Here is a 15,057-nt window from a genome sequence, read left to right as displayed (position 1 = left end):
TGGTGTGTGATCGATGCATTTCCCTACTCATACATCTCTCTTTCCAACTTCTGCTAGTTTTCAGAGCTAAAAAAACTTCATTATACTTATGGGTTTCAGGGTATATAAATTTGTTTAAATTGTCGGCATCTATGCAATGTTTAACGTGGTAACTGGTAACTAAAGGAAAACTGTGGGTTCTTTCGCATAATGTGACTCATCTTACATAACCCCCTGAATCGCGAACCAGATATTCTTTTAGCTGTCAGGGAATCCTCTCGCATTCAACCTGCTTGAGAAGTCCGTTTTTATTCATTGCCAATCTTATCGAACAGCCGATGTTTATATATCAAGCTGATTTCAGAGTGTATTGAGCAGGTCATCCCTGATATTTTCACATCAGACTTGTGAAACAGAGCTGAATAAACGCATGTTGTCGTTATTTGGTTTTGAAGCGGTATGCCAGCAAGCACGTAGCAACCAATAAATACAGCAACACCAACAACTGCAAGTCACTAACGGGGATTTCTAGATTTCCAAATGCTAAGGTTCACTGCCAGACCCATTGATTGTAACTTTGTTACTATACTCTCAGGGACAGATTTACCGGGGGATGTAGGTAGTGCAATCCCCTCCCAAAAAAAATTCCAGTGTTCTTCAGCAAATTCTGCTTCGATTCGATAAAAGCCTTTTTTGGTAGTCGGTAGTAATCTAATTATCTTCATTCTTCTTTATCTTAAAGTTAAAAACTGAATTATAAAAATGGGCGTTTACATCAGATTCCAGTCACCTGAAGGGTGTGACACAAAGTCCAATCATTATCTAGTGCCCCCCCCCCCAATTCTTGATTAAATCCGTCCCTGGTTACACTCATTTTTTAAAACTACCAGAAGTAATGGACAATCAAGAAAAACCAAACGTCAGTACACTCGAAGAAAAGTAATTAAGGAACGTCTGTATTTTGAAAAAGTCAGAACTCAGGAATAGCAAGAAAATCAATTGATTTGTTTAGCTAGTCGTCGTAGAACTTTTCTCAATAAGGTAAAGGATTAGAATGGAAGTGAATCCGAGAACAGAAGTGTCACAGGCGCTTGAAAAAAATTTGAAAGAAACATTGACGAGGCTCACTATTTGCAGCTGCAAAATCCCTCCCAACAGTATTTTTCCATCAAAAAAGAAAACATAGGACCCCGAGTGTTGGAATTAACGACATCATAAGTATGAAACTTTTAAGAAACAACGAGTTTTGAAATTTCCCTAAGCGTTAAAAAACTGGGAGTATTTAATGTCGACTGTTGTTTATTAAAAATGAGTTATCATTTCTGCACTCACATTGACCAGGGCCAACACCACAGGGGATGGGGTGGGTGTTGTGGCCGTGCCCCCCCCCTCGCCCATTTTTTGCGAAGCAAGTGATTTCAAAGCTGCAATAATAGGTAGAAGAAGCCTCGTCCCCCACTTTCGATAGTCTTGCCCCCCCCCACTTTCAAATTCGTAAAGTGGGCCCTTCCAACTTGTCCACTTTTAATCTCTAAATTTCTAAACTTGAATTAAACGCAGGGCTGTAGTGAGGGGAAATTATTGGGAACCAAAAGTGGGGTCAACGAAAGCTTAACTTCAGATGAGCTCTTTATGAGATTGAAAATATACATCTTGAAAAAGTTAAGAAAACTTGAATATTTCAAAGAGAACTGGGAACACTGCTTCTCATTTCAAAGACAAATTTAATCAAGCGAATCAGAGCATAAATATTTCAGTTTTCTCTGCCAAAATTTTACAGCTTTGCAGCGTGTATAAAGCCTATAGAATTTAATTCATAGTTCCTTCTTTCTTGCAGGCCGTGGCAGTGCAATTATTGTTGAAAATTCTAGTTGTGAACTTTAAGCAAATATAATTACATTGTGCTCAAAGCTGTTGATTCTTAATTGAAAGTAACGAAGTCAATGCCCAGTTCTCAATCAAATTTTGATAGGCAAAATTGCATCTCCACTGAGGTCAAATATTCTCTCAAAAGACAACTACCGAACTACTTAAACAAGATGTTAAAATTAAACTGAATTTCATTCAAAGGAACTATGAATTAGAACGGCCGTGAAAATCAGCGCAAAACCAATGCAAGGAAAGAAGTCATCAACATAATTGACAATACCATGAACATGTTTTAAGTTGCATATTGTGCTAGCATTTCTAAAATAGCAGAACTAAAGGTGTGGTAAATATCGATCTTTTGTGTGTCTATTTTCTTTGAGAGGGCTCAGTGTTGAGGGAAGAATAATTGAGGGCACCATTGCTTTGAGAAAAAAGGAGTCATTAAAAACAAACGATTTTTAAAATTTTTTTGAGGGGGGATCAAGCCCTCTAAGAACAATAGTAGTGACATCCCTGGAAGATTACCCGTGCTTGTCACATCCAGAATAGAACTAAAAAACTTTCGTTTTGTTGATAGAATGATGCCAAATGTTTGCTGATAAAATGATGCCATAACTTTTCACGGAGTCCGTGGTGAATTTTTAAAGATAAACCTGGGTCTTATCTGTTGATAATAACTTTGGTCTGTTAATCAAGCTGTATTCATTAACTTAACGACTGCTTTTGATGTTAAGCAGCATGGTTTCAAAACGACTTCTTTTGAAAATGTCCTCTTTTAGGACGTCTCTGCCCTATCTTTATGAGGGAAAAGATTTTTTTCCTAGAGACATTGGATGCTTAGTTTTTCGCAGCTCTGGCAAAGTGGCCAGGGTTTCTTTTAAGGAAAATTTAGAGTTGCACATTTTTCTCGGAAGCACTGTGTTGAAGGAATAATTATTGGTTCTTATAAGTATAAACAAAATTTACATGATGGGCAGGTACAGATAGCTTGTACTCCAGACCAGTCGTGTAGCCAGGTTTGGAAGATTGGAGGGGCAAAGAGAAGTCCGACAGCAGAGGGTCCGGGCTTAACCCCCAGGAAAATTTTTACTGACCACACCCTTAAGGATTTGCAGAAAAAGCAAGTAGATTCTAACTCACCTTGGAAGCAAAATTATACAGTACATTATATATAATAGAAAACCAAATTTTCGAGCATAACACAACCATTATGAGTTTTTGGTTATATACAATCAAAAGAAACCAAGTAAACTATCTAGGATCTTGAAAACAAAATTGTGTTTGTTGAGCGTCATTTAATAGCGATGTAATATCTAATGTGTTAAAACTTTAATATCGTCTTTTTTCGAGCTATGCCAATTAGACGGACGAAACTGATGACGATAAAGCAAGGTATAAATAGCAATTGCACAACATCATTAAAAGTAAATGTTGAATATTCTCCAAGTTAGCATTCTGTCTATGTCGTTTGACCATACAACTATAAGATTTAAATTCACAACTGGTGACATGATTTATTTTTGCTCTGAATTTGTAATGTTCTCTGATCTAAGAGTTTAGACAAGCTCTCCTGCTTTAAAACTATCAATTTCGTGTTTCGTGTATGTGTGACTCAAAAATGATATAACGACTATGAAGTTTTGCAATAATTATATTTCCTCTGCATCGGATATCTTTCTATATCTATAATTTCTATATCCCAATAAGTCTTTGCTCAATTTGAGCGTCATCTTTATTATCTTTTTGTGTTTTATCATTATGTTTGTTTTTTTACTGCAAAAGTTTTCCTGAATTTTTTGTTCATTTAAGTAAAATTTTAGAACTGCACAGATTTTCTTAAGAACTGCACAACAAACTTTTAGAACTGTACATTTTGTGTAGAATTGCACTTTAAAAAAACCCCGAAAGTGGCCACCGGCAATGATACGGTCAAGATATCATTTCTGTGGAAAAAAAGAGGGCTTAAAATAGTTAAAAATTGCGGTCTTTATTGACCCATTGTCTAGCTATAGACAAAAGCTTTGCAGATGGGAGAGGGAGGATTCCTTGATTAGTTGATCTAATGAGAAAAGTTGTCTTTTGATTTACTCTCCTTATTTCTCTTATTTTGTTTTTTTCATAATTTGTTAAACAATATTTAGTTATAATTTGATATGCATGTACCATATGTCTGGAGTCTAAAATCTATGAGCTGAACTGAACTCAACTGAGTTTGGTTTCCAACTGAGCTGAACTGAACTCTTTTGATTTACTCTCCTTATTTCTCTTATTTTGTTATTTTCATAATTTGTTGAACAATAATTAGTTGGAATTTGATATGCATGTACGATATGTCTGGAGCCTAAAATCTATGAGCTGAACTGAACTCAACTGAGTTTGGTTTCCAACTGAGCTGAACTGAACTCTTTTGATTTACTCTCCTTATTTCTCTTATTTTGTTATTTTCATAATTTGTTGAACAATATTTAGTTGGAATTTGATATGCATGTACCATATGTCTGGAATCTAAAATCCATGAGCTGAATTGAACACAAATGAGTTTGTAGGAAATATTGGACGCTACGGGGGTGCATCCGGGACTTGCAGATTCTTCACGCGGCCAGGAGAGAATTTACTTTAAGTTTTGTTTTCACCATCGATTAGAATGTTGATCTTTAAATACCAAAGATCTTCTTTTACCAAATATGTCTCGTCTTCGGGAAGCATAAAACAACGGTAAACATTTTGGACCGGAATCAAACTTCGCTCAACAACTCGTAACACTATAAAAAGACTCAGCCAGGTGGAAAGACGACTAAACCTTTCAATATACATTTCACTGGTAAAATATTTAGTCGTTTTGCGAGGGCTTTGGTACTACAAAACGATAACTCTAGACTCCATCTCTGCTAGCAAAGGATTAAAAACACGGATTTTCTTATCGCTAAATGCACTCATTTCCCTATTTAGTGCTTTGAAATGCAAAACTACGCAAAGTCAAACTGTGCATATTCCAGGTTTACAATCTACTTAACAAGAAAACAAGCTCCATTGGCAGAAATATCTTTTAGCTGCGTTAAAAATCAAAAGATGGAAAGAAATTCCCAGCTCTAATAGATAAGAAGTGCAATTGATCAAATGCTGCAGCAAAAAAGCCATCATGATGCATTTCTATTTACATACACAGTCACATGACACAGTATACTCCCGTTAAATCGAATTTCCAGGGAACATAGACAGTGGTGTACAGAAAGACCTTTAAGTGTGGGGGGGGGTGGTAGTTGTAAGTAACAAAGGAAATTTACCGAAAAGTTATGATCAAGAACTTTGTAGTGAGTTTCTTTTTCATTATTTGGCTGCATACCATGCAAAACGCATTCCTGTAGACCATGTGGCATCCACTAAATCTTATCGGAAAATGATGTCCCTTACGATAGTTAATTCGTAATTACTGACAAGTAAGATCTTAAACTACACTCTTTTTTTCTATAAGAACCAGTAAATTTAAGTTCAGGCTGACTGTTCTTAATTTTTTCGAAAATCTGAGGCTGGATTGTTCTTAATTTGTTCTTAAATTAAGAGGGTGTAAGCAGTGCTATTGCTAGCTTTTTCGCTCTAAGGAGGTGTTCAGGCCTCATTTGCCAACAGACTGAGTGAGACAGCCTTAATATGCTGACAAATTTGAATATTCACCGAAAAAGCACTCACACATCGCTAAAAATCCTCGATTATAAGAAAAAACGTTGTTCAAAATTGCATTTTGCAGAAACTCAGCCTCAGCTTCTTCTTAATTTGTTCTTAACTTTTGACCAGTTTTGAGGCTCGTGTTCTTATAAAATTGTTCTTATAAAAAAAGAGTGTAATATTTTATGGACAAGCCTAACTAATACTGATAGCTTCCCCACACAGTGTTGTAATGGAGGTATCTAGGGGCCTAAGGAATATAGCTGGGGCGGACCCCTCTTTAAAGACTCTTAAACGGTCCCTATTCAATGGTGTTGGGCATGCATATCACATAATAGCAAGATTTAAAAATGACAGTTTTTCTCATAAACTGAGTAAGGAGGAGCTTGGTAATAGAATAAGAACTTTTAGCGTTTTGAAAATATGGTATACTTTAGTGAAGTCTTATAGATAGATATTAAAATGATTTGAGATCGAACTAAGGTGACCTTAACTGCGTTTTGCCACTGCCTCTACACCTCCTACCTCGCCACGCCAATTTACATAAAACATAGGAAACCGTCCCACTTAGTGAACAAGCCAAATCCAGGAATCTCCTGGTAAGTGGGATGAAAGAAGAAAGAAATGAAAAGTTCCTATATTGCGAGATTCGGGATAAAAATAGATATAAAAACTTAAGGGATTCAATGTTTGCGGACATATTTTTTGCACATTTTGGGGGATTTATTTATGTGGATGATCCAATAATTCATCACAGCCGAACACTACCATGTTGTGCATTTTGCGTATTTTTCTGCCAGTTTGATGTCTAATTCAAAATCCTTTGGTATGTAGAAACTGAAGTACAAATGTTGCTACTAATTATCGATTTACTTCATTTTATTTCCATTGAAGATTTGGAGTTTAGCTCTCTTTGGATGACAAGAGACAAATTTCGTTGATAGCACGTGCCGCAAACATAGCAACAAAGTGTACTCAATATTGGAACTTCGTTCAGAATTTTTACAAGGCCATGTTGATCCCGAACGGCGGTGCGAAATACTAAAGTCCAACTTCAGCGAAGATTTTAGCCAAGAGTGAAAAAGGTTGATAGCATAGTACTGTGGCGGATTTAAGGGGGAGCAACTAGGGGCAGTTGCCCCTCCCTTGACGAGTAGAAGCAAGTCTGGCGCCCCTTTTTGATATTGTGCGCCCCTTTTGAGGAATGAGAATCAGGTGAAAAAGTTTCTGAGACTTTTAGGTTAATCTACTTCAAGTATAAAACAATAATTTTGAAAATTTCCTTACAAAGTGAAAAGAGAGCCTGCTGTCAGTAGTTAGAGTCTGAAATTGTTGTATACAGCGTAAACCCACTTAACCGTGGGATGCAGTGGGATGATGCAGTGGGATCCTATAGAATAGTGGGATATCACCTCTCAGCTCACAGGCTGGAAGGTGGGATGGTTTTCTCCATATAAACAGGTCCTTATCCGAGGTCTCAATTTTTCAATGAAATTTGGTAAGGAAGTTTGAGGAACAGAAATTTGGTCATGCATGGCAGGTCCCATTTATACAGGGTCTCACATATCGAGACTGTATTGTAAGCTTTTCGTGGCTTTATCTCCAGGCTGGTTTTAAAACACAATGATGCACCTTAATTCTCGTGGACTCTTGAAAGACAATAAGATATGCACGTAACTGAATCAACCTATTAAGAAATTCAAAAGGCTATAGCAAGTGTACGGTTAACGACATTTTTTATTTCGTCAAATTGTTATGAAATATCATTCGCATTTGTGATTGTCGTTGTTGTGAAATACTAAGACAGGGATCAAGTTCTTTTAAGTGGACCTATAAAGATTTTATGACTTTTTGACAATTGTGAATTAAAATTGAAAATAAAGCAAAAAAGAGAAATAAAAGTGAGACCCAGATGCATAATCGCAGTGGTAAATCTTCAAGGGTTATTTCACCTAGCTAGAGAGGCTTAGTCTACGACTTTCTTTACCATAAAATTATATCCAGAAGTTGTCCTAAAAACGAAGGCTTTCGGAACAAGAAACACGAGTTTTGCTTTGTTTGTGCCCCTTGCAAGGACGTCGCTAGCTATGTACAGGTCCAATTTGCCGAGAAAGTAGGTGGGCAAATCCATTACTTGCCGAAAAGTCTGAAAATTTGCCGACGAAGCACTCCTACATGGCAAAACCTGCTCATTTTCGCAATGATATTTTTCCGTTGACCCGTTGTATCATAATTTCCCCAACTTCGTTCCCTTCTTTACCTTGACACTGCTTTTTGAGCCCGCTTCTTTCCCTTGAGTGATTTTCTGCTTCAGGCTTCCCTGTATTTTTGCAGTCCAGAGGCTCTTGTGCCGAAAATGTTTCATTAGCAAACATCAGCTTAGATGTTTTAAATCTTCAGTTTATTTTAAGCAGCTTTTTACTGTATAATGATTGAGTAAAAGCAAATGAGAGATGTCTTCAAAGCATAGATTTGTTTGCTATAGGGGGGAGGAGGATAGCAAGGGAGGGGGAAGAAAAATTGGCAACGTACTCAGTTGATTCTGCCCTAGCAAAGTGGATTGTTGATGAGGCAAAGCAGCGGTCTGATCTTAGACATAGCCTTGAATTTAACCAGTATTCAAGTTAGTTTAACCAGTTAAAGCAATACTTATCAAAAAGTGCATCAATGTGCAAAGTATTGTTCTTGGTACTCTTTAGAAGAAAAAATTTCTCATAGAGAGGAGTGAAAGAGACAAGCGATAAAAGATTTATGACGTAAATCTCAAGCCGATTCTTAAGCAAAATGAAAAACATGAAGAGAATAAGAGCATGGATTGTATTAATATGTAAATTTCTCCTTTAGAAGCTTGTTTGAGAATTTATATTTATATCATTACGATTACAATATACATATACCTTTGGATTGGGAGAGTGACACACACATGAGGTACTATCGAATAAAATACTAGTTCAAAGAAAGATTGTTTGGAGCAATAGAATCTGTTCAGATTTCCCTTCCAACATGTTCCTTTACATCAAGACATTTTTATCAGAGTATTAGAAATGTCAAGCTTATGCTTGTGGATTTTGTAGCATGCAGCAGTGGCAGTTGCCCCCCCCCACTCCCTCAACGAGTTGAAGCAAGTCTGGTACCCCTTTTTTGAAATTGTGCGCCCCTTTTTTGAGTCAGGTGAAAAAGTTTCTAAGATGGATAGATTAATTTGCTTCGAGGATTATCTCAAGTTATGTTGTTAATTCCGAAAATGGATATGAGAATGCTGTGTACAGCGTACTCTCATCACTAATTTTTGAAAATTTCTCAGCGCCCCCACTGCCTTCCTTCAAATCTGCTCTGGATCCGCCCCTGGCACACAGCGCTAGTTTTCGAGAGAGCTTGATTATAAAAAAACTAAAGAAAGCGTTAGGAAAACTGAATAAAAGACTCACCGAAGTCAGCTAACTAGCTGCCACCAGGTCAAATGCAAGCTGCTTTCTCTGATTCAAATTCATTCGTTTAAATGCATCATTACGCCAATGTTGTGCACCACCCGTTATCCATCGGCTTCCGAGCCTATGTTTCACCAACCGATTCCTTAATTCTGTGATGAAAATTTCCACTTATCAAGAATATGTATCTTAACATACTGTTAACCATGCATGTATTTTAATCAAATTGGATACATTTGAGAACCAAAAGCCATCTCCTACATATTCTGTGATATTTCAGTCGCGATATCTATACACTCCTTTTCACATACACTCATCCATCAGCAAAAACAATGAATCAATACATTTAATTCCCTTGAGCAACCTTTTATCGTATAGAGCTCGCGTCTAATTTGGATAAATGCTTTCAAATATGAATGCACCTGTTGTATTTGGCATAGGAAACCTCCTTCACCTGTCACTCTCTGCCAACGGGTTTCAATTCAACAGGCATGATAGCAAGCAAGCGTTTCCAGGGGGGTTACAATTTTCAAAAATTGTAAGTAATTGAAAATAGCGTATAGCGTACATTCATTGTGAAGAATCAATTCACCGTTAACATGAAGTAGCTGCTTAAAGCCCCCCCCCCCTGTACTAAAAAAGAGCCCTGAAATATCTCTAGAAGAATTTCCAGGAAGACGGCGCATAATCATTAATATTTTGTAAGGAACTAAAAGTTATAATCCAGTTTTCCAGCCTTAAATTTGGTGGCTAAATACATTTCAATCCACTTGCGAACATTTTGCTTCAAAGGTTACTGGGTTAGCTAGTCTTATTGTGGCATGAAAGTCTTCCACCCCCCTCCCCCCGGATAAGATATGTTATCCACGACTGGTACCCTAACCTAAATGAAATTTTTTATCCGTTTTGCTATTAAGGAATCACTTAAAGAATCAATTATTTCAAGATTTCAATTATCTGAACGATTACTTGAAGCAGAATAGAATAGCGACACACCACACGCATTTTGATACGAATGTAAGTTTCGTTGTAAGACCTTGGTTGTGCTATGGTAGCAAAGATTCTTGCAATGTTCCTTTCATCTTGTGTAGAATAAACCATGTATAATGGGTAATTTAGTATACATGAAGAAGTTTCAGCAGGAAGCATGTAAAATCAATCACCGACATGGCTAAAAGATCTCTCAATATCTAAACTTTCGTTTGCCTACTTTCATTATTAAAGCTGAATTTTTTTATCCAATTCGCGCATGATTTTTGAGAATATTATTGGGGAGTATATCATCTCAGATTCTCTCTGATATTTCAGCGTTTCACGCCGAGAAAACACCTCAAAATAAAGCAAAATAATCCGGAAAATACTCTCTGGAAAATCTTTCATTCAGTTTTGTTTCCTTTCAGTAGCTTTGTTTCGAAACCTCTATTTGTAAATTAATACAGGCTCTAAAAGCAATTTCCCACTAAAGTGAAACGAAAAGGAAACTTAACTTTGAAGGACTTCCTGATTAATCTCCATTGGTGCATATTAAAAACGAAAATCCTCCGAGGAACGGAGATGAATAAAATGAAGGGGCTTAAAGTAAGAGGAAATGTGCACATAGAACAAATCGTAGAAATGAAATTTCAAGATGGACTAAACCAGTGTTTAGCCCAAGCATATAAGCCTGCATATAGTTATCGAAAACAGTAATAGCGTTCTCAAAATATTATCAAAATTCTAATATTAAAAGCAAAAGTTGTTAAAAAATTTGTTCTTAGCAGATGTTAATTACTGTTTCGATTCAAATCTGCAACTAAACAAAACATTAAAGGATACTTTCAAGCAAAACATGGAACTGGGTTATAGAGAGACCTCACCTATCGACGGAATTTCCATTTAGCACGCAGTGCATTCTGGTAGAAAACAAGTTGTTTACATGGATCGCAATATAGTTCCATCCAATTTTACCCGCGGCAATCTCGCAGATACATAACGTGTTTATACGCGAATGAAGATGGCTATGGAGGACACGTGGTCAGATATTCGGACTGTTTTCCTTTCTTTCACAAATATTTTTGTTAGGTGCTACTGTTATTGATCAATTCACACTCCTACATCAGCTAAGAGTTTCGACAAAACTGTGAAAACAGATGATTGGAAATGAGGCGAAAATAAAGAAAATAAATCTTGTTTTTGGCCGAGTTCTTGATAGCAGCTAGACGTAATTACATTCCGATTGTAAATAATATGTTGGACTGAGCCAGGAAAAACATTCGATATGATAATAAATCTTTCTAGGTGACTTCTAAGATCGTCAGTGAATATATTTTGATAAATAAAAGGCAATACTTACACGATTTTGTGGCCTTTCACGTGAAGCTCGCCATCTTCTCGCACTTTTCTGTAAACGTTTGTTTGCCGTCTCTTTGTTTTGTGTGAGAGGCAATCTGAGCAGCCCAGAGGGAATACATGTTGCAAGGAAGTGATGGTCGGGGGGCTATGCTAAAATTTGAATACAACTTGTCAGGTACAATGTTAAAAAATAGTTTTCGTTGCAAAAACAAACTTGCAAGACAATTAAACGAGAATCTAGCAGTTCTTTTTAAAAATAAGAAATAGTGTTGGAAGAACATATAGTTGTATTTAATTTTTCAAAGAAACTGCTCCTGGATTGTTTGTTTAACATCAAATGATTTCCATAAAACCTAGCAAATAAAACTAATTAAAAAACCAACTTTTACTTAACATATGTATTCAGTAATTTTTTACATTTAGTCGGGTAGAAACATATGCTTTCGAGAGAAGGACGAGAGGTTAGGCCTACTCAGACTGCTCTGTGTTCATTCAGCTTGTTTTTCTGGATACTCAGTAGCCGTTCTCACTGGACCGTCCTGGCAGAGCGGAGTTGACAAAGACTTCCAACGTTTTAATGAATGAAACTGTGCCAGAACTTGAAGAAACTCAACAAAAATGCTTCAAGGAGAGCTTCTTTTATAAAATGAGTGTATTGTAACTTGCATTTTCCAAACATCACATGTTGCAGGAAATGTCTCATGCTTCTATCTGTACTTACTAAAAATATAGATTTTTTTCCAGATCAACTAAACTATAGAACATATTCAGTTTACAATTTCCTAAACTGATTTTTATTTGAATAAACTGTTTCAGCAGTCTTAAACTGTTAACAACTTTATCCGTTGACAAATTGCTGGAAAAACTGAGTTATTCAATTAGTTTCTCAGCAGATAAAAAATTCTCTGCCAATTTTTTATCACTTTTTGAAAATGTTTCCATGATGATTTGTTTAACAAAAAAACCGGGGCTTCAAGTTGGACCAAGTTGCATTTTCTAACGAGGCAATCTGTTTTAAGAAATCAATGACTGAAGATTGGAATGATTGAATTCTGCAAAGTGGCCTGAAAGAACACCACGAACTACCATTAAAAAGGCAAAGACAGTTGGTTCTGTTAAACGGGCCAAACGAACAAAGGTTTTTGATCCCTCATGCCACTGTAAATTGGCCATGATTCTCACACTTATGAATCATTCCAAAATTATACAGACATTGCTTTGCCACTCTGTGTCAGAGGAAGATAGATGAGTTTTCTGAACTTTCCAGGTTTGCTCAGACTAAAAGAAGTCTTGTACCAAAATAATCTACACAACCAATTTTCCAATACTAGTCCCTCGCCAACAAATCCTTGACACCAACTTACAATGAGGTGTGCTCTCCCTATAACCAACCCCCGTCTCGGTAGTTTTGGTCTGCCAAGACGAAGAGCATCGAGGGATAGTTTCCAAGCTAAAGAAAATCGAGATAATGTGCCAAGTTTTGTCTTACGCGGCAGAATTTCTTTGAGCTCGCATTTTATAAAATGTTTTTTAACAAATTGTTCAAGGTGCAAAAACAAATCCCCTTCACTCAGGTAACGAAACAGAATCCAACGTGTACAAATTTTCAACGAAGACTTAAATTGTCTTGAAAATTAAATATACACTCAAGTAAAAAAATACAGGTACCTGTTAAAAAGTTATGTAACGTCTTATGGAAATGGTAAAATCAGCTTCTGCTTTCGATGGATTGAGTCTTTAATTCAACATTTCGTCTCATTCCGCCAGCAACTTCGTGCAAAGGGTTGGATGGTAATGGATGAATTTTGGGAAAGGTTCCACATACGAACAAATTTTCAAAAAGTAGAAACTGGTGAGTCAAGCAAGATACATGTGAGTTTGGTTAACCAAGCTGAAGAATTTGATTAAAAACTTGTTCAAAATCGGTGCGCCTGTTCTTTCTGCAGTAAAAGAATGTCCAGTCACTGTTAAAAGCGACAGGAGCCTTCCCAAGAGCAGGTGTATACTGTAATACAATAAAACTTTCATATGGCAAAAGCCCCAATCAAGTGTTTGAAAAAAGCATCGAACCGAGGGGCAATTCACAAAATAGCGTACAAGATTTTCCCTAAAGCAAAAGGATTCCCAGGGATTTTCAGATAAAACCATAGGATTTTCACAAAAGGTGTACGAAATTTTCTTGGAGTGATTTGCCCCTCGCATCGAACAACGTCACAAAATTTAAGGGCATTTAGGAAGCAGAATGATTTAATTTCCAAATAAATCCTTTAAAAGCGGGGGGATATTAGATAAGGGCGATGGATAAGCGGAAAGGAGGCCATACTAACATGGTGGATGGCCGTTCTGCGAATCCTTTTACAAAGCAAACGATCATTAAACATGTTTCAAAAACAAACATTCACATTCAATCTAAATATTCCTGTTAAGAAAATCAAGAAAGCAACAAGTTTTTTCGTCCGTTGATAATATTATTTCTTGTTTCTCCAAACAGAAAATGAAATAATTATATGATTTTAAAAATAAAATAGCAATTTATTTACATTTAATTCTTTTGAGCACAAATTTTCTCAAATCGCTAACAAAACAACGAAATTATCTCAAGTATGTTCTTCTTTTCTCTCCAACAGCCTTACTCCAAAATTCAAGTACAGAAAGGTAAAAAACGAAATTATCAAAGACAAGCCATCTACAAGAAACCAAATTGTGAGTTTAGCAAATGAGCAGGGAGCGTAAATTGGAATTTTGGCTTAATTGCATTTGGTAAATCGTAAAGGGCTATTTGAAAAACAGCAACGATGGAAAGGAAAACATAATTGCAATGAAAAAGCATAGCCTTTATTGGTTACCGTCAACATATTAGTTACTTCTGTCCTTATCACAAAACACACTGAATATTATATTTTCACTTTCTTTCCGAAAATCAATGCACAATCATGACCCGTTTACTGCACAGGTCAAATCAAATTTAGGCCAGCGGCTGCGAATACTGAAAAGAATTTGACAGGTTCGATGGGCTCAAAGATATCAATTGAATTTGGTTTCTTATAAATTCGTGTGTTTGACATAGAGTACAATAATGCTAATAATGCTATGATGTAATGGTGCTCTAAGCGGTTACAAGAGTTAATATGAAATCAATGGATCGATGTTCATCATAGCAAAAGAGAAAGGATAAACGAACTTAGGTTGGAAGAATGAAATGATTAGTACGTGAGATGAGGAGGTGGTATCATATTCTTTATCGGCTACCTGTGCGTTTAACGTTCAACATTGTTTCATGGTTGGCGATAAAGGTAAGATTATGTCACTGCCTTTTGGTATGGGGGGGGGGGGATAAGGGGGTGGGGGATAAGGGGCAGGGGAAAGAAGGGGATAGGGGAAAGGGGATAAGAGAAAAAGGGGATAGGAGAGAATTCTTGCAGTCAGAAGCAACGAAACTATTTGGAAGAGCAAGCAGTAGTTGACCTTGACAGTGACAAGAAGCATCCTAGCTTGGTAGGTGTAAAACTGCACCAAGGGTCTGTCTATTCTGGCTTTGACGGCAAGAGGGGGTTTGCTGATAATTGTCTGAAGGGTAAGTGACACACGTTATTGAGAATGCACAGTTTAGACGGTGAAAACGCAAAGAGCTGGTTGAAAACCAAGCGAGTCGGCAAATAAGGGATAACAAGGCGATAAATGGTTCATACAAAACATTTCAAAGTAAAATGGTGACTTTCCACAGTTCCTTGTTTAAAATTTGAGCAAAGAAATAGCTATTCCATGACCAATGCCGTTTTAACGTATC

At 36.7% G+C, this 15,057-nt stretch overlaps 1 protein-coding gene across 2 annotated transcripts in view; it reads right to left on the bottom strand.

The window, feature by feature from the left end:
- The window catches only part of LOC135695673 (electrogenic sodium bicarbonate cotransporter 1), a 42,944-nt gene extending 31,565 nt beyond the window's left edge, over positions 1-11,379 (bottom strand). The window contains exons 1-2 of one of the 2 annotated variants that reach the window (XM_065214839.2): positions 11,272-11,379; positions 8,940-9,091 (exon numbers count right to left, since the gene is read on the bottom strand). The gene's annotated coding sequence lies outside the window, so the exon portion shown is untranslated. Of the gene's footprint in view, positions 1-8,939; positions 9,236-11,271 lie in introns of those variants that run through there. The other variant, XM_065214840.2, reaches the window with a different exon arrangement.
- Between the last annotated feature and the right edge of the window lie 3,678 nt (positions 11,380-15,057).

Source organism: Rhopilema esculentum, chromosome 2, assembly GCF_057945365.1.
Source record: "Rhopilema esculentum isolate cy_ngs chromosome 2, ASM5794536v1, whole genome shotgun sequence".
Classification (NCBI taxonomy): Eukaryota; Metazoa; Cnidaria; class Scyphozoa; order Rhizostomeae; family Rhizostomatidae; genus Rhopilema; species Rhopilema esculentum.
This window is presented reverse-complemented; position numbering and strand designations above follow the sequence as displayed.